Raw genomic sequence first — 14,612 nt, 5'->3', positions numbered from 1 at the left:
TTCTGGAGCCCAGAAGTCCCATATCAAAGTATCTTCAGGGTTAGCTCCGTCTGAGTGTTTTAGGGAAGAATCTGCTCTGTCTCTTAATTTCTGCTGACAGCTAGCAATCTTTGGTGTTCCTTGGCTTGTAGACACATCAATCCAATCTGCCTCCATCTTTACAAGGCATTCTCCCTGTGTCTGTCCCTTCATATGGGCTGTCTTGTTATAAGGACAATAGTCAAAATGGATTAAATACTCATCCTAATTCAGTCTGACCTCATCTTAATTTAACTAATTATATCTGCAATGACTCTATTTCCAAATAAGTTCACATTCTGAGGTACTGGGGGTTAAGATCTCAACTTTACGTATTTTGTTAGTGGGGAAGAGGAGCAGATGCAATTCAACCCACAACATCCTGTAACCAAGTGCTTTAAGATCTTCATACCCAGGGCACTTGTGTGGTTCAGTCGGTTGAGCATCCAACTCTTGATTTTGGCTCAAGTCATGATCCCAGGATCATGGGATGGAGCCCCCATGTTGGGCTCGTGCTGAGCATGATTCTTTTCTTTCTCTCTTTCTTAAGATTCTCTCTTTATATTTCACTGTGTCTGCCCTGCTTGTGCTCCCTGTCCTAAAAACAAAACAAAACAAAACAAAACAAAACAAAAAACCAAAAAACCTTAATATCTCATTACTTGAACTATATTAAAGAAGGTATTGGACCCCAAGACAAGGCACTAGAATCAAAAGTGTGGGAAATGTAAGTAATGTAGGTGCTTTCTTCAATTCTGTTACTATTTCATATAACAATGTTGTTAGTTAGAAAAATGTTTAACAATAAATTTGTAGATATGTTGTAAAAGATTTTGCTTTCCTGAGTAATATTCATTCTTTCAACATTTTACAGTGTTACTGTGTGAAGTGTAAAGGAAAGAAGCCCTTGTTTTTGTAACTATTCTTCTTCAGAGATAGCAGGAAAGAATGGCATTTTTAAAAACAGAAAGTAAACCTCAGACAGGCATACACTTAAATATTTATAACCAGAGACCAAAATTTGTGTTTCACATTTGCCAGTCCTCCCACATCCCTTAATTGAACAGATGGGTTTTATACTGTGCCCTAAAAAACCCAGCTAACTTGATTAGTTTTTGTTTTTGTTTTTGTTTTCCAAGCCGCAAGTGTGGAAATGAATTTAGAAGAATTGACCCTCTGTGAAACATCTCCTGTTCCAATTCAGATACACAGAAATTGAGTAAAATGATTGTATTAGCTTCTTTGGGCTGCTGTAACAAATTACTGGAAATTGTGTGGCTTAAAAGAACAGAAACTTATTCTTTCACAGCTCAGGAGGCTAGAAGCCCAAAATCAAGGTGTTGGCAACGCCATGATCCCTCTGAAGGCTCTGGAAGAGAATTTGTTTCATGCGCCTCTCCTAACTTCTGGTGGTTGCTGATCGTTCTTGGTGTTTGAGGCTTGTACACACATCACTCCATTCATGATCTCTGTCTTCACATGGCTTTCTCCCCTATGCGTATGCATGCTTTCAGGTCTCTCTCTTCTTAAAAGGAAGGTTGTGGGGCATAGGCCCACCTAATCTCATACGACTTTATCTTAACTTGATTAGATCTGCAAAGACCTTATTTTTAAATAGTCATAGATGCCAAGTATTAGAACTTAACTTATCTTTTGGGGGACACAATCCAACCCACTAAAATGATTTAAATTTTTTAATGAGAAATATAATATGTATACATATTTTTTTAATGTTTGTTTTTGAGAGACAGAGACAGAGACAGAGAGTGTGAGCAAGGGAGGGGAAGAGAAAGGGAGACACAGAATCTGAAGCAGGCTCCAAGCTCTGAGCTGTCAGTACAGAGCCCCATGTGGGGCTTGAATTCACGAACTCCAGGATCATGATCTGAGCTAAGTCAGGTGCTTTACTGACTGAGCCATCCAGGTGCCCCTATACATAGTCTTTAGAGTTCAGTAGTCCTACTATGTGTTAACAAACCTCACAGCCTCTTGTTCTATCTCAATACTCTACCAATTCCTGCTTTGCTGACATAAGAAATGTTCAGTTTTTATCTGTTTCTTATAATATTTCACTCCATGTTTTAGCTCACATCTCAATTTTTGCTATTACCTATTAATGTCTTACTGTGGAAGATAAAAATTTAGCTAATACCACCCAAACAAGCACACAGTTTTCATCTTCTTCCACTTCTCAGTATAATTATAGCACTATATTTTTGTTAAATGAATATTCAGTGCTTCTACATAACTTATTTATAGAAGGGCCATTGTAATATACAATGATTAAATTGATTTTCTTTTACAACTCTTTATTTTGGGTGTTAGTAGTTGAATCTCTTCCCCCCTCTTAATATTATATGTAATAATAATAAATTTATTCCAAACTCTTCCAGAGTTTCTCATTCTATGTTCAGCCTCCTCAGGTCATCTGTTACCTTCACTTCTGTCACAGAGCCACCATAATCCTGCTCCCATATGGCCTGGTCTCTTTAGGTGTCCTCTGTGGCTGTGATCTAAGAACTCTCATTCTGAGGCTGTCTTTCTCTCTCCTGTGTTGAAGGTCCTGCTGGCTGGATCCCAATATTTCTGTTTCCGGGGTGTTTCCTCTTCTTGCTAGAGCACATTCCGTAACAAGTGCTTCCTGAGAAAAGGCATAGTAGGAGTGAGACACTTGAGTTCTTCAATGTCTGAAAAATACCTGTGTTTTTACTATCATTATAAATTGAGAGTATGGCCAGGTATACAAATTCCTAGATGGGAAATCAAATTCCTTCACAATTTTGAAGGCTTTATATAATTGTCTTCCAGCTTCTAATTTATTGCTGATATGTCTTTTGCCATTTGGATCCACGGTCCTTTGTATATGAGCTGCTTTTATTTTTACTGGAAGATTTTAAGTTCTTATTTTTGTTCTATTATGCTGAAATTTCACAAAATGTTTTGGTGGAGGTCTTTTCTCTATTCATTATTCTAATTACAAACTGGACTGTTTCCATCTGGAAATGTGTGCCCTTCAGTTCTGCTGAATTTTCTTGGATTATTTCTTCCCTACCATTTTCTCACTTTTCTTTAAAAAAAATTTTTTTTAATGTTTATTTATTTTTGAGACAGAGAGAGATAGAGTGCAAACAAGGCAGGGACAGAGAGAGGGAGACACAGAATCTGAGACAGGCTCCAGGCTCGGAGCTGTCAGCACAGAGCCTGATGTGGGACTGGAACCGTGAGATCATGACCTGAGCCAAAGTCGGACACTTAACCGACTGAGCCGCCTGGGCGCCCCTCAATTCTTTCTTTATGAAACTGTCCTTATTTAGATGTTAGACCCCCCTGGACTGGAACTCCAGTTTTAATATCTTTTCTCACATTACCTGTATCTTTAATTAATCATTTTACTTTGGGGAAGGTTTCTTCAACTTTATTTTCTAACCCATCCAATAAATACTTAATTTTTGCTATCATAGGTCTTAATTTTAAAGAACTATCTCATTTCTTCTTGTTACAGCATCCTGTTCTTATATACCTTTTCATCTCTCTATGGATACTATTGATTTTTTGGAGAAGGGAGTCTCTGTATTTTTCTGTTTCTCCTTGTTTGTTTGCTTCTCTGTTTGTTTCTATTATCTCTCATGCAATGGAATTTATTTAAATTCTGGTAATGCTTGGGGCGCCTGGGTGGCTCAGTCAGTTAAACGTCTGACTTTGGCTCACCAGCCCTGCATGGGGCTCTGTGCTGAAAGCTCAGAGCCTGAAGCCTGCTTCAGATTCTGTGTTTCATTTTCTCTCTGCTCCTCCCCAACTTGTGCTCTGTCTTTTTCTGTCACTTAAAAATAAATAAATGTAAGAAAAAATTCAAATTCTGGTAATGCTTGCTTGTTCTGTCATATTTAAGAACGGGATATTGATAGGGGCGCCTGGATGGCAGTTGGTTGAGCATCCGACTTCAGCTCAGGTCATGATCTCACAGTTTGTGGGTTCGAGCTGGCAGCTCAGAGCCTGGAGTGTGCTTCAGGTTCTGTGTCCTACTCTTTCTCTGCCCCTCCCCTGCTCATGATCTGTCTTTCTTTGTCTCTCAAAAATAAATATTTAAAAAATTTAAAAAAAAGAATGGGATATTGATAATGCTATTTATAAACCCCATGCACATGGATAAGACTTACCTTAAAGTTATGTGTAGGCCTATTTCTCTCATTGGATGAGCCCACGCCAATAGCACCTTTGAACTTTTGCCTAATGTAGTTCCACTTTTCTAAAAGAGGAATCTTCTGTCCTCTAGACTTTAGGATAAAAATTTGGCTGTCAACAAGTAAACAGATTCTCATGTATCCTGTTACTTTTCACATGGTACTATAACCCCACTCTCATCTCTGCCAAGTTAACTCAAGTCTAGAGACCGTTTGGTTCAATCCATCCACTTGTTTGCTGAGGTAAAGGAGAGCAATGTACTTGTCTGGATTCTAAATGCTGGTTTTAAAGAACTTCAGTTGCAGGGTGCCCGGGTGGCTCAGTTAGTTAAGCAATCCAACTTGATATCAGCTCAGGTCATGATCTCACAGGTTTGTAAGACTGAGCTCCATGTTGATAGCACAGAGCCTGCTTGTGACTCTCTCTCTTTCTCTCTCTTCCTCTCCCTCACCATGCTCTTCAAGTTGAAATGAAAAAAGATGCTAGACCATAACTAGCCATATGAAGATATAAAGATCTCCAGTAAAGGTAAGCACATGAACAAATATAAAAAACAGTATTATTATAATTTTTGTTTGTGACTCCAACTTTCATTTTCTATAAGATTTAAAAGACAAATACCTGAAAAATAACTATTAATTTATGATAACAGGTATAGAAAGATGTAATTTGTGACATCACTAACAAAGTGGAGAAGAGCTGTAAAAGAGTAGAATTTCTGTATGGGATTGTTATTAGGTTGGTATAAACTTAAAATAGATTGTTACAATTTGGGGTGTAATGTACTGAACAATAATATAGATAAATTGGACCTAAAAGATGTACATAGCATACAGAGTACTCCAGCAAACAATAGTAGAATATACATTTTTGCAAGTGCACATTAAAGATTCTCAAGGATAGACCAAATGCTAGACTGCAAAACAAGTCTTAATAAATATAAAATGGATTGATATTATACAAAGAAACTTCTCCAACTTCAGTGAAATGAAATGAGAAATCAACAACAGAAGGAAAATTAGAAAATTAACGCACATGTGAAAATTAAATGATACAGCCTTAAATGATCAATGGTCAAAGAAGAAATCACAAAGCGTATTAGAAAATATCTTGAGACAAATGAAAGCAAAAACACAACATACAAAAACTTATGGCTGGCAGCAAAAACAATGCTAAAAGGTATGTTTATAGACATAACATATAAAAAAAAAGATCTCAAATCAGTGAAGTACTTAACACCTTAAGGGACGGAAGAAAGAACAATAAACTAACCTGAAGCTACTAAAAATAAATTATACAGAGTAGAGATAAATTAAAGAGACTATTGGAGCAATAGGGAAAATCAACTAAACCAAAATTTGGTACTTCAAAGACAAAATTAACAATCACTAGCTAGAATGGCTAAAAAGAAAAGAGAGAGAAGACTCAAATTACTAAAATCAGAATTGAAAATGAACAGATTACTACATATTTTACAAAAATAAAGAGGGTTATACAAGCATACTATGAACAATTGTGCACCAATAAATTGGATAATCTACAGAATGGAGAAATTTTTGGCAATAGAAAACCTATCAAGACTAAATCATGAAGAAATAGAAAATCAAGAGGGTCCTGAGTGGCTCAGTTGGTTAACTCAGCACAGGTCATGGTCTCATGGTTTATGAGTTCAAGCCCTGCATGGGGCTCTGTGTTGACAGATCAGAGCCTGGAGCCTCCTTCAGATTCTGTGTATCCTCCTCCCTCTGTTTTTCCCATGCCCACACTCTGTCTCTCTCTGTCTCTCAATAATAAATAAAAACAAAAATTTAAATAGACATAAAACAAGTAAGGAGATTGAATCAGTAATCAAAACTTCCCAACAAAGAAAACTCTTAGAGCAGATGGCTTCACTAGTGAATTTGCCAAATATTTAAAACAGAACTAAGATCAATTTTTCTCAAACTTCCAAAAAATTGAAGAAGAGGAAACACTTCCTAACTCATTCTATGAGGCCAGCATTGCTCTGATACCAAAGTCAGACAAAAACATTAGAGGAACAGAAAACTATAGAACAATATTCCTTATGAATATCAATGAAAAAATTCTCAAAAACAATAGCAAACTGAATTCAGCAGCATATAAAGATTATACACCATGATTAAATAGGATTATTCCTGGAATACAAGGATGGTTCCACATCTGAAGATCAATCAATGTAATATACCACATTAACAGGAAGAAAAAACCACACATGATCATCTCAATTGATAAAGAAAGAGGATTTGATAGAATTCAACATTCTTTCATGATACAAACACCTAACAAACTAAAAATAGAAGGCAACTGGCTGAATACAATAGAGGCTATATATGAAAAACCAACCGCTAACATCATACTCAGTGATGAAAGACTAAATGCTTTTCCTCTAAGATCAAGAACAAGGCAGGGATAGCCTCTCTTGTCCCTTCTATTTAACATGGTATTCAAAGTTTTACCCAGAGCAATTAAACAATAAAAAGAAATAAAAGCCATACAAATTGGAAAGCATTAAGTAAAATTATGTTTGTGGATGACATCATTTTATGGTTAGAAACCCTGAAGATCACATACACACACACACACACACACACACACTCACACACATGCACACACACACACACCCTGTTAGAATTAAGAAAAATGAATTCGGCAAAGTTGCATAATACAAAATCAATTCATAAAAACCAGTGGCTTTTCTGTAACTAATAATAATTCAGAAATTAAGAAAATAATTTTATAATTTTATTTATAATAGCACAGAAAGAATAAAATACTTGGGAATTCACCTCATCAAGAAAATGAAAGACTTGTACATTAAAAATGATAAAACACTGCTGAAAGAAACCAAAAGAAGGCATAAATAAATGGAAAGACCTCATATTCATTATTGAAAGATTTGGTTTTGTTGTTAATATTACCCAAAGCAATCTACAAATTTAATACAATTTTATCAGAACCCCAAAGATATTTCTTGCAGAAATATAAAAATCCTGAAATTGATATGGAATCTCAACGGACCCCTAATTGCCAAAACAATCTTGAGAAAGAGGAACAAAGCTGAAGGACTCACACTTCCGGATTCCAAAACAGCATGCTATTGACATATAGACCAATGGTATAGAATAGATAACCCAGAAATGAACCTCACATACATGACTAAATGGTTTTTGCCAAGACCACTCTGTGGGGAAAGGACAGTTTTTTCAACAAATGGTGTTTGGAAAACTACATATCTAGATGCAAAAGAATATGGTTGGACTCTTACTTACACCACATATAAAAGTTAACTCAAAATGGGTCAAAGACCTAAATGTAATGTAGAACAAAACATAGGGCAAGAGCTTCATGACTTTGGATTTGGCATTCATTTCTTGGATATAACATCAAAAGTACTGGCAGCAAAAATAAAAAAGATAAATTAGATCTCTTCAAAATTCAATACTTTGGGGCATCAGACATTATCAAGAGAATGAAAAGATCACCCAAAGAATGAAAGATAATATTTAAAAGTCACATATATGACAAGCAATTGATATATAGAACATATAAAGCGTTCCTAAAACTCAGCAACAAATAACCTAATTCAAAAATGGGGCAAGGGAGCACTTGGGTGGCTCAGTTGGTTAAACGTTCAACTTCGGCTCAGATCATGATCTTGTGGTTTGTGAGTTCAAGCCCCACATCAGGCTCTGTGCTGACCGCTCAGAGCTTGGAGCCTGTTGTAGATTCTGTGTCTCTTTCTCTCTTTGCCCCTCCCCTTCCCTGTTCTGTCTCTCTTTCAAAAATAAATAAACATTAAAAAAATTTTAATGGGGAAAGGGTTTGAATATACTTTTCTCCAAAGAAAATATAAAAATGGCCAATAACCACATGAAAAGATGCTTAACATCAATAATTATAAGGGAAATGCAAATCAAACCCATAATAAGATACCACTTCACATCTTAGCATGGCGATTATCAAAAACCAGAATACATGTGTTGGCCACAATGTGAAGTTGAAACCTTTATGCATTCCTGATGGGAATATAAAATGGTGCAGCTGATGTTGAAAGCCATATGCCTGTTTCTACCAAAATTAAATATAGAATTTCCATACGATCCAACAATTGCACTTCTAGATATATATGTAAAAGAATTGAAAGCAGGAACTCACACAGATATTTAAACACTCATGTTCATCGCAGCATTATTCACAGCACCCAAAAGGTAGGACAACCCAACTGTCTATTGACAGATGAATAAACTGCATGTCTAAACACATTCATATAATGAAATATTACTCAGTCTTAAAAAGGAATGAAATTCTGTTACATGCTACAACATGCATAAACCTTGGAGACACTGTGTTACATGAAATAAGGCAGACACAATAGGACAAATACTGTATAATTCTACTTATATAAGGTACCTAGAGTAGTCAACTTCATAGAGACAGAAAGTGAAATAGTGGTTACCGAGCACTGGTAGAGGAAGAAAGGGTGAGTGATTGCTTAATAGGCATAAAATTTCATTTTTGGATGATGAAAATTTCTGGATATACATAGTGGTGATGGTTGCACAGTATGAGTGTAGTTAATGCCACTGACTTCTATACCTGAAAATGGTTAAAATTGTAAATTTTTTATGCATGTTTTACCACAATAAAAAAATTAAAGACTGGGTGGAGGTTAGAACAAGAGAAGTCTATGTAAGAAATCCATATTGCCATATAAGCTTCTCTGTTATTTGGTTTATGTGACCCAGCAGGTATGATGCTGAAGTGTCTGTGATAGGTTAGTGATAGTGTATGAAGCTTTTGATAATCCTCTATTACTGAAAATTATGTAGGCTTTTAGGATTTTGTAGCTAAGTTATGTCCTCTTCTTTATATAACTATTCCCTTTTTGAGAAATTGTTTTGGCTTACTACCAGGCCCTAGTAGGCCCTAGTAGAAACTGAATGCTTGACCATGAACTATCAAATATATATACTAAATGTATCCTGATACACCAAACCATAAAGTTGGCTGTGCCGAGCAGTACTCCATCATCAAATAGAAGTGGTATATATGAGATCAGTACATGAATCAGGCTCAAGCAAGTCTTTTTTAAAAATGTTTATTTATTTTGAGAGAGTGAGAGAGAGAGAGAGAGTGAGCATGAGAGGGGGAGGGCAGAGAGAGAATTCTAAGCAGGCTCCATGCTGTCAGCGCAAAGCCCAGTGCTGAACTTGAACTCATAACCGTGAGATCATGACTTGAGCGAAGATGAAGAGCTGGAGTCTTAACTGAGCCACCCAGGCACCCCTCAAGCAAGTCTTTTATGGCTCAAGTAAATTGTATGGACAAATGTCCCCATTGTCCATCATCTCTATTACTACTGCATTGCCTCCTCCTTCTCAATTTTCATCCAAGGCATTATGGTGAGCCCCCTGTATCTTGGTGAGTGACAGAAGAAAACTATATAGAAAACTATATGGGACTAACTTGCAGTAGTTCTGTATTCTATGGTGCAGAATCTAGATAGCTATAGCACTGTTTGTACTCTTTGAGTGGTGCTAAACGTGATAAAGGGAAATAATACTATGTTTGGGAGAACTTGGAACAGTGCATTTAGTTGCTCATTTTGTCTGAAAAGAAAGATAGCTAGGTGTATGGATCATATTGATTCACGGGCAGTCTGGAACTTGGAACATGATTGGAAAATTGATGACAAAGAGATCTGGGAAAGGGGTATATGTGGATAGCTTGAATGGGCAGTGTCTCATGTGATTCCAAAAAGAAATTTCATTAGAGGATGACCATAATAATTGGTTGGATGAGTGATACATTCTGTGTACGTCAGTTAGCCTTTAGCCCTATTTATCCCTAGCCTTGACCAACAGACTCATGAACAAAGCGGCGATATGGCATCATGTTACAAGTGAGATATGGGTTCAGCACATGGGTTTCCACTCAACAAGGCCAATTTGGCTACCACTGTTGCTAAGTGCCCAGTTTGCTAACTGCAGAGTCCAAGACCAAGCTTCAGTTTCCTAGAGGTTCACCCATCCATGACATACATTGAATTGGGCTACTGTCATATAGAATGAGCAGATCTTTTTTCTTACTGAATAGATACTTCTTCTGAAAATGAATTTCCTTCCCCAGTTGCAATGCTTCTATCAAAACCACCAGGTATGTATGAACTTATGCAATGTTTTGCTCACCATTGTGTTATTCCAAATAGCATTACTTTTAACCAAGAAACCCATTTTACAACAAATGAAGTCAGCAATGGGTTCATGCTCATATAATTCATTAGTCTTATTATATTGCTTACAATTCTGATAGGTGGCTTGATAGGATGATTGAATGAACTTTTTCTTTTATTTTTCTTATGATAAAAATTTACTATTTAACCATTTATAATTATATACTTCAATGGCATTAAGTGTGCAGTCATCATCACTGTCTAGTTCCAAAACTTTTTCATCACCCCAAAAGGAAACACCATATCCAGTCAGCAGTCACTCTCCATTCCTCCTTCTCCCCAGTCCCTCGCAACCACTAATTGGCTTTCTGTCTCTATGGTTTGCCTATTCTGGATAATTCATGTAAATGAAATCATACAATATGTAGCCTTTTGTATCTTTTCAAGGTTCATTCATGTTGCAGCATTGAAATGGCTTTTGGGAGACTCAATAACCTCTCCATCTGGGTGGCAATACCTTGTGTAGCTAAAGCAATGTTCTCCAAGTTTTGGCATATGTTCTAAATTTAAATATATGTCCATGATTCAAGAATCAAGAGGTGGCACTGAAGTGGATCCTGTTTTATCCCTAGTCGATCAAATGCAAGATTTTGCTTCATTTCCTGCTTTTGGTTTGCTTGTCTAGAGGTCTTAGTTCCCAAAGAAGGATGCTTCCACCAGGGCACAAAGCAAGAGTTCAGTTAATCTGTAAATCGAGGCTGCCCCATGTTATTTAACCAACATGCAAAGAAGGGGGTTACTCTCCTCTGCCTAGATTGACTGATTTTGACTGTTCAGCTGGCCTTGAGTTGTTGTTACTTAGGAATACGCCTGGAATGCAGGAGATTCTTTGAGGGTGCTTCTTAGTTTAGTATCCCCATACTCTGTGATATGGGCTAATGGAAAAAAAACCACAATAACCCAGTAGAAGTAGAACCTCGAATGGATCAGATTTTTCAGGAATAAAAATATAGGTTGCTGGATAAGTGAAGGAACTATTATCTGCTGATATGCTTGCTGAAGGCAAAGGGTATATTAAATTAGTACTGGGGAAAAGAAAGTAGGTATAAGTAGTTATTATGATTATATTGCCAGATACAAGTTGTCAATATTTCCCCTCATTTTGATATGAATACATTTGTGTATATATTAACTGATTTTCTTTTTCCCTTCTCTCATTCCCCTAAGATGTGTTAATAATGGATAACTTTATATCTTAGTATTTAAGTTACAAGACATCAAAGAAATAATATGACTTATCAATGACTTAGAATCATTCAATGACTCTATCCTCCTTTGGGGAGGGAGGAAGCTGTCTCAGGTTGTATGAGAGATAGTTGCATCAAATGGACATAAGCATGATTTTACTGTGATCTTTATTTGAAAATTAAGTATGATTTTAAAAAGTGTGTCTGGATGTGAAGTTTGACAAGAGTTTGGACTGGGGTGGGTTTGTACTATCAACTTAGCTAAGTTGGAACTATGTTTCCCAGAATTCTCTTCTTTTTAGGATTTTGGTTGGCAACAACAGAGATTTGCAAGATTTGAGAGGTGGAGGTAAAGCACCAGCCATTGCACTTGGTTGCTTCATGTAGGGTCCCAGGCACTGCTGCAATTTTACACATGATCTGCTGACTTACTTTATTGGCCAGGGGAGCAGCAGGGCCTGCAGCTCTCTAGCTCCTCTGGTCTTGGCTGAGGCACATGTACAACAAATCTCTCTATAGACACACACACATATACAAACATACATATACATATCACAGGTCTCCTATTAGTTTTGTATTTCTGGAGAACTCTAATATGCTTCCCAATACTGTAAAGAACACTGAGAACAGTTGAAGTTCTGATCTTGAGACACTGCATGGTGTGGTGGAAATGCATGGTTCTGAAATCACAGAGAGCAAAATAAAGTGGCACAAATGACTTATGGTCTTGAAAACGAAAACTGATTCCTCATCTGTAGAAATGGTATCAAATTTTACATATGTGACTATTGTGAAGGGTTAGACATTATATGTAGAATACCTGTCATGGCTCACAGTGGGTGCATAGTCAATGTTAGCTACCCTCTCTGCTGAAGGGGGATGCCCTGTTTAATTAGTGCCCTGAGTCTTATCAAATGATTTAATGGAATTGAGTCTCTTAGATGTTATTAAATGTGACAGTAACTTGGCATTTACTGTTTTATATGACACGAAAACAACCTCTAGGTGTTTAAATGTATATAGATTTCAAACATTATTTGAGGTTAGTTCTGCCACTTTGAGTAAGATCTAGGGCAAGTTATGTTTCCCTAAACCTAGTTTCAATTTAGATAGTATTATATCATGGAGTTTTTTGTCAGAACAAGATACAGTGCTTAGATTAATCCCAAGCATACAGCAGATGCTCAATATATCTACTAGATATTGTGAGAGTAATCAGGTTTCCAAGAGGAGTTGGGTCAGTGTTGCACTAAAGCTGAGGTTACCATCTAGTGAAGACAATATCCATGAAACCACAGTGGAAGTTTTATTTCTTTAAATAGTAGCAGACAAGTAGAAAAATAACTATGGAAGAGGTAGAAAGTTTTATGTGCTGTAAAAGAAATAGATGCTGTGGAAAGATTATAGAAGGTCTTGCAAACTTTTGATTTATGGAACCATGAGCAGTTGATACCTGATGTCCTCAGTAGTGATCTGCCATCTTGTCAGTTGCTAGTCATAGCAAATAAGTGGAAAGGTGGGTGCACTGAGAGCGGAGCCGAATCAACAATTTTGCCAGCAGGAAAGAGCTTGTTCAAGCTGATATCCCAGGGCCTGGAATACATTTGGAACAATGGGTTGCAGTTTGGGGAGAAATTTGACAAAATGAACCTGCAAATGACATATCCCGCTTACAAACCAGGCCAAAATCTCGTTACTCTCTCTGCTTTCTAAAAATCAAAGCCAACAAACAAAACCAGTTTTGGTAAAAGGTCATGCAGGATCCTTTTCTCTTTGTCTTCTCGGTATCATACTTTCTCATTTTTTCCAGTGCATACTCTCACTTCTTCTTTCTCAGTCTCGGTGTTTCCCCACCATCCCTCCACCTCTTCCTCACTCCTGCATTCTCGGCTCCCCTCTTCTCCCCTAGGCCTGGGACAGCGCTGGGGCCCGCACCTGCCTGGGGAGAGCCCCAGCCGGGTCCCGCCAAGAGACTGGCAGTGACGTAGAGGGGAGGATGGTGCCCGCGCGGTCCGCTGACGTCACTGCCGCAGCGGTCCCTAGCGAAGCCCAGGAATGGGAATTCAAGGAGGGAAGCACAGCGGTGACCCCGCCGTGAAGGCTGAGCGCAGCCAGTGCGCCCTGCGCTTCGGGTCTCTGGGGTCAGAAGGCCCGAATCTCGCTTGTAGCCAGGCTGAGCCCACCCCCACCCTCAGCGCGCTGGAAAGCAAGAGTTTAGGGATAAAGGGAATGTCCCCAAACGGTGGGGCCTCGTGCGCACGCGCCTTGTGTGGAAGCCCGATAAGGGAGAGCTGGGAGGGGGCTATGGGTTGAGTTTGGTAGGGAAGGAGGAGGGGGGCAGTGTGTAGCGGGAGGGGACAGTGATAGCACAACCGGAGGAAGACGGCTCACCCCCAAAGCCGCTAACCCGTCTCCCAGGGCGCTGCGGAGGCGCGGGGCTTGCGGCGCGGCGTCGTGACGTCAGGGTGGCGGCGGCCGTGGTTGGCGCACCGTCCGCGGCTGCAAAGTGTGAATTACGCCGGGCTCGCGCCGGCGGCGGAGTGAAGTCAGGCTCCGGGGGAGGGGAGGGGCAGGACGGCGGTGGCGGCCCGAGCTGGTGGCTGGTCCCAAGCCCTGTACGACCTGGGTCTAGCCGCTGGCTCCAGCCGTCTTTTCTTGCACCGCTTTCTTCTGTCCTTGCTCCACTCCTGCTCTGCCCAGACCCGCTCCTCCTGGCCGAGGAGACCCGGGGCGGCAGGGTTCCCTCTCCGACTTTGCCTGGGCTGCCCCCGCTCGCACCCCGGAGCCGGGCGCGCGCCGGTCCTCCTAACTGTCGTCGCGGCCGCCGCAGCGTCTTCCAACCGGCGGCCCGGGCGGAGTGTTGGGGTGGGGAAGGCGTAAGCGCGGCTTCCCGGCCCGGGGTCGCCTCCCGCCCACCCTGCCCCTGCCTCGGCCCGGCGCCCCCAAGCTGCGGCCCCTTCCCAGAGCAGGGG

At 39.3% G+C, this 14,612-nt stretch overlaps 1 protein-coding gene and 1 long non-coding RNA gene across 3 annotated transcripts in view; one reads left to right on the top strand and one right to left on the bottom strand.

Annotated features, from left to right (window-relative positions):
- Nucleotides 1-2,195: 2,195 nt before the first annotated feature.
- LOC115278719 lies at nucleotides 2,196-14,487 on the bottom strand. The gene is made up of 3 exons (XR_003903056.1): nucleotides 14,032-14,487; nucleotides 13,094-13,233; nucleotides 2,196-2,659 (listed from the first exon to the last, which is right to left on the bottom strand). It is a non-coding gene; the product is annotated as an uncharacterized LOC115278719 (long non-coding RNA).
- Nucleotides 14,488-14,551: 64 nt separating this feature from the next.
- The window catches only part of PDE7A (phosphodiesterase 7A), a 114,860-nt gene continuing 114,799 nt past the window's right edge, over nucleotides 14,552-14,612 (top strand). For both annotated transcript variants that reach the window (XM_029923191.1, XM_029923190.1), the window contains exon 1: nucleotides 14,552-14,609. The gene's annotated coding sequence lies outside the window, so the exon portion shown is untranslated. The remainder of the gene's footprint in view (nucleotides 14,610-14,612) is intronic.

The sequence above is a fragment of the Suricata suricatta genome, chromosome 15 (genome assembly GCF_006229205.1).
Source record: "Suricata suricatta isolate VVHF042 chromosome 15, meerkat_22Aug2017_6uvM2_HiC, whole genome shotgun sequence".
In the NCBI taxonomy this organism is placed as follows: Eukaryota; Metazoa; Chordata; class Mammalia; order Carnivora; family Herpestidae; genus Suricata; species Suricata suricatta.
The sequence above is the reverse complement of the archived record's forward strand: the minus strand, read 5'-3'. Positions and strand labels throughout refer to the sequence as shown.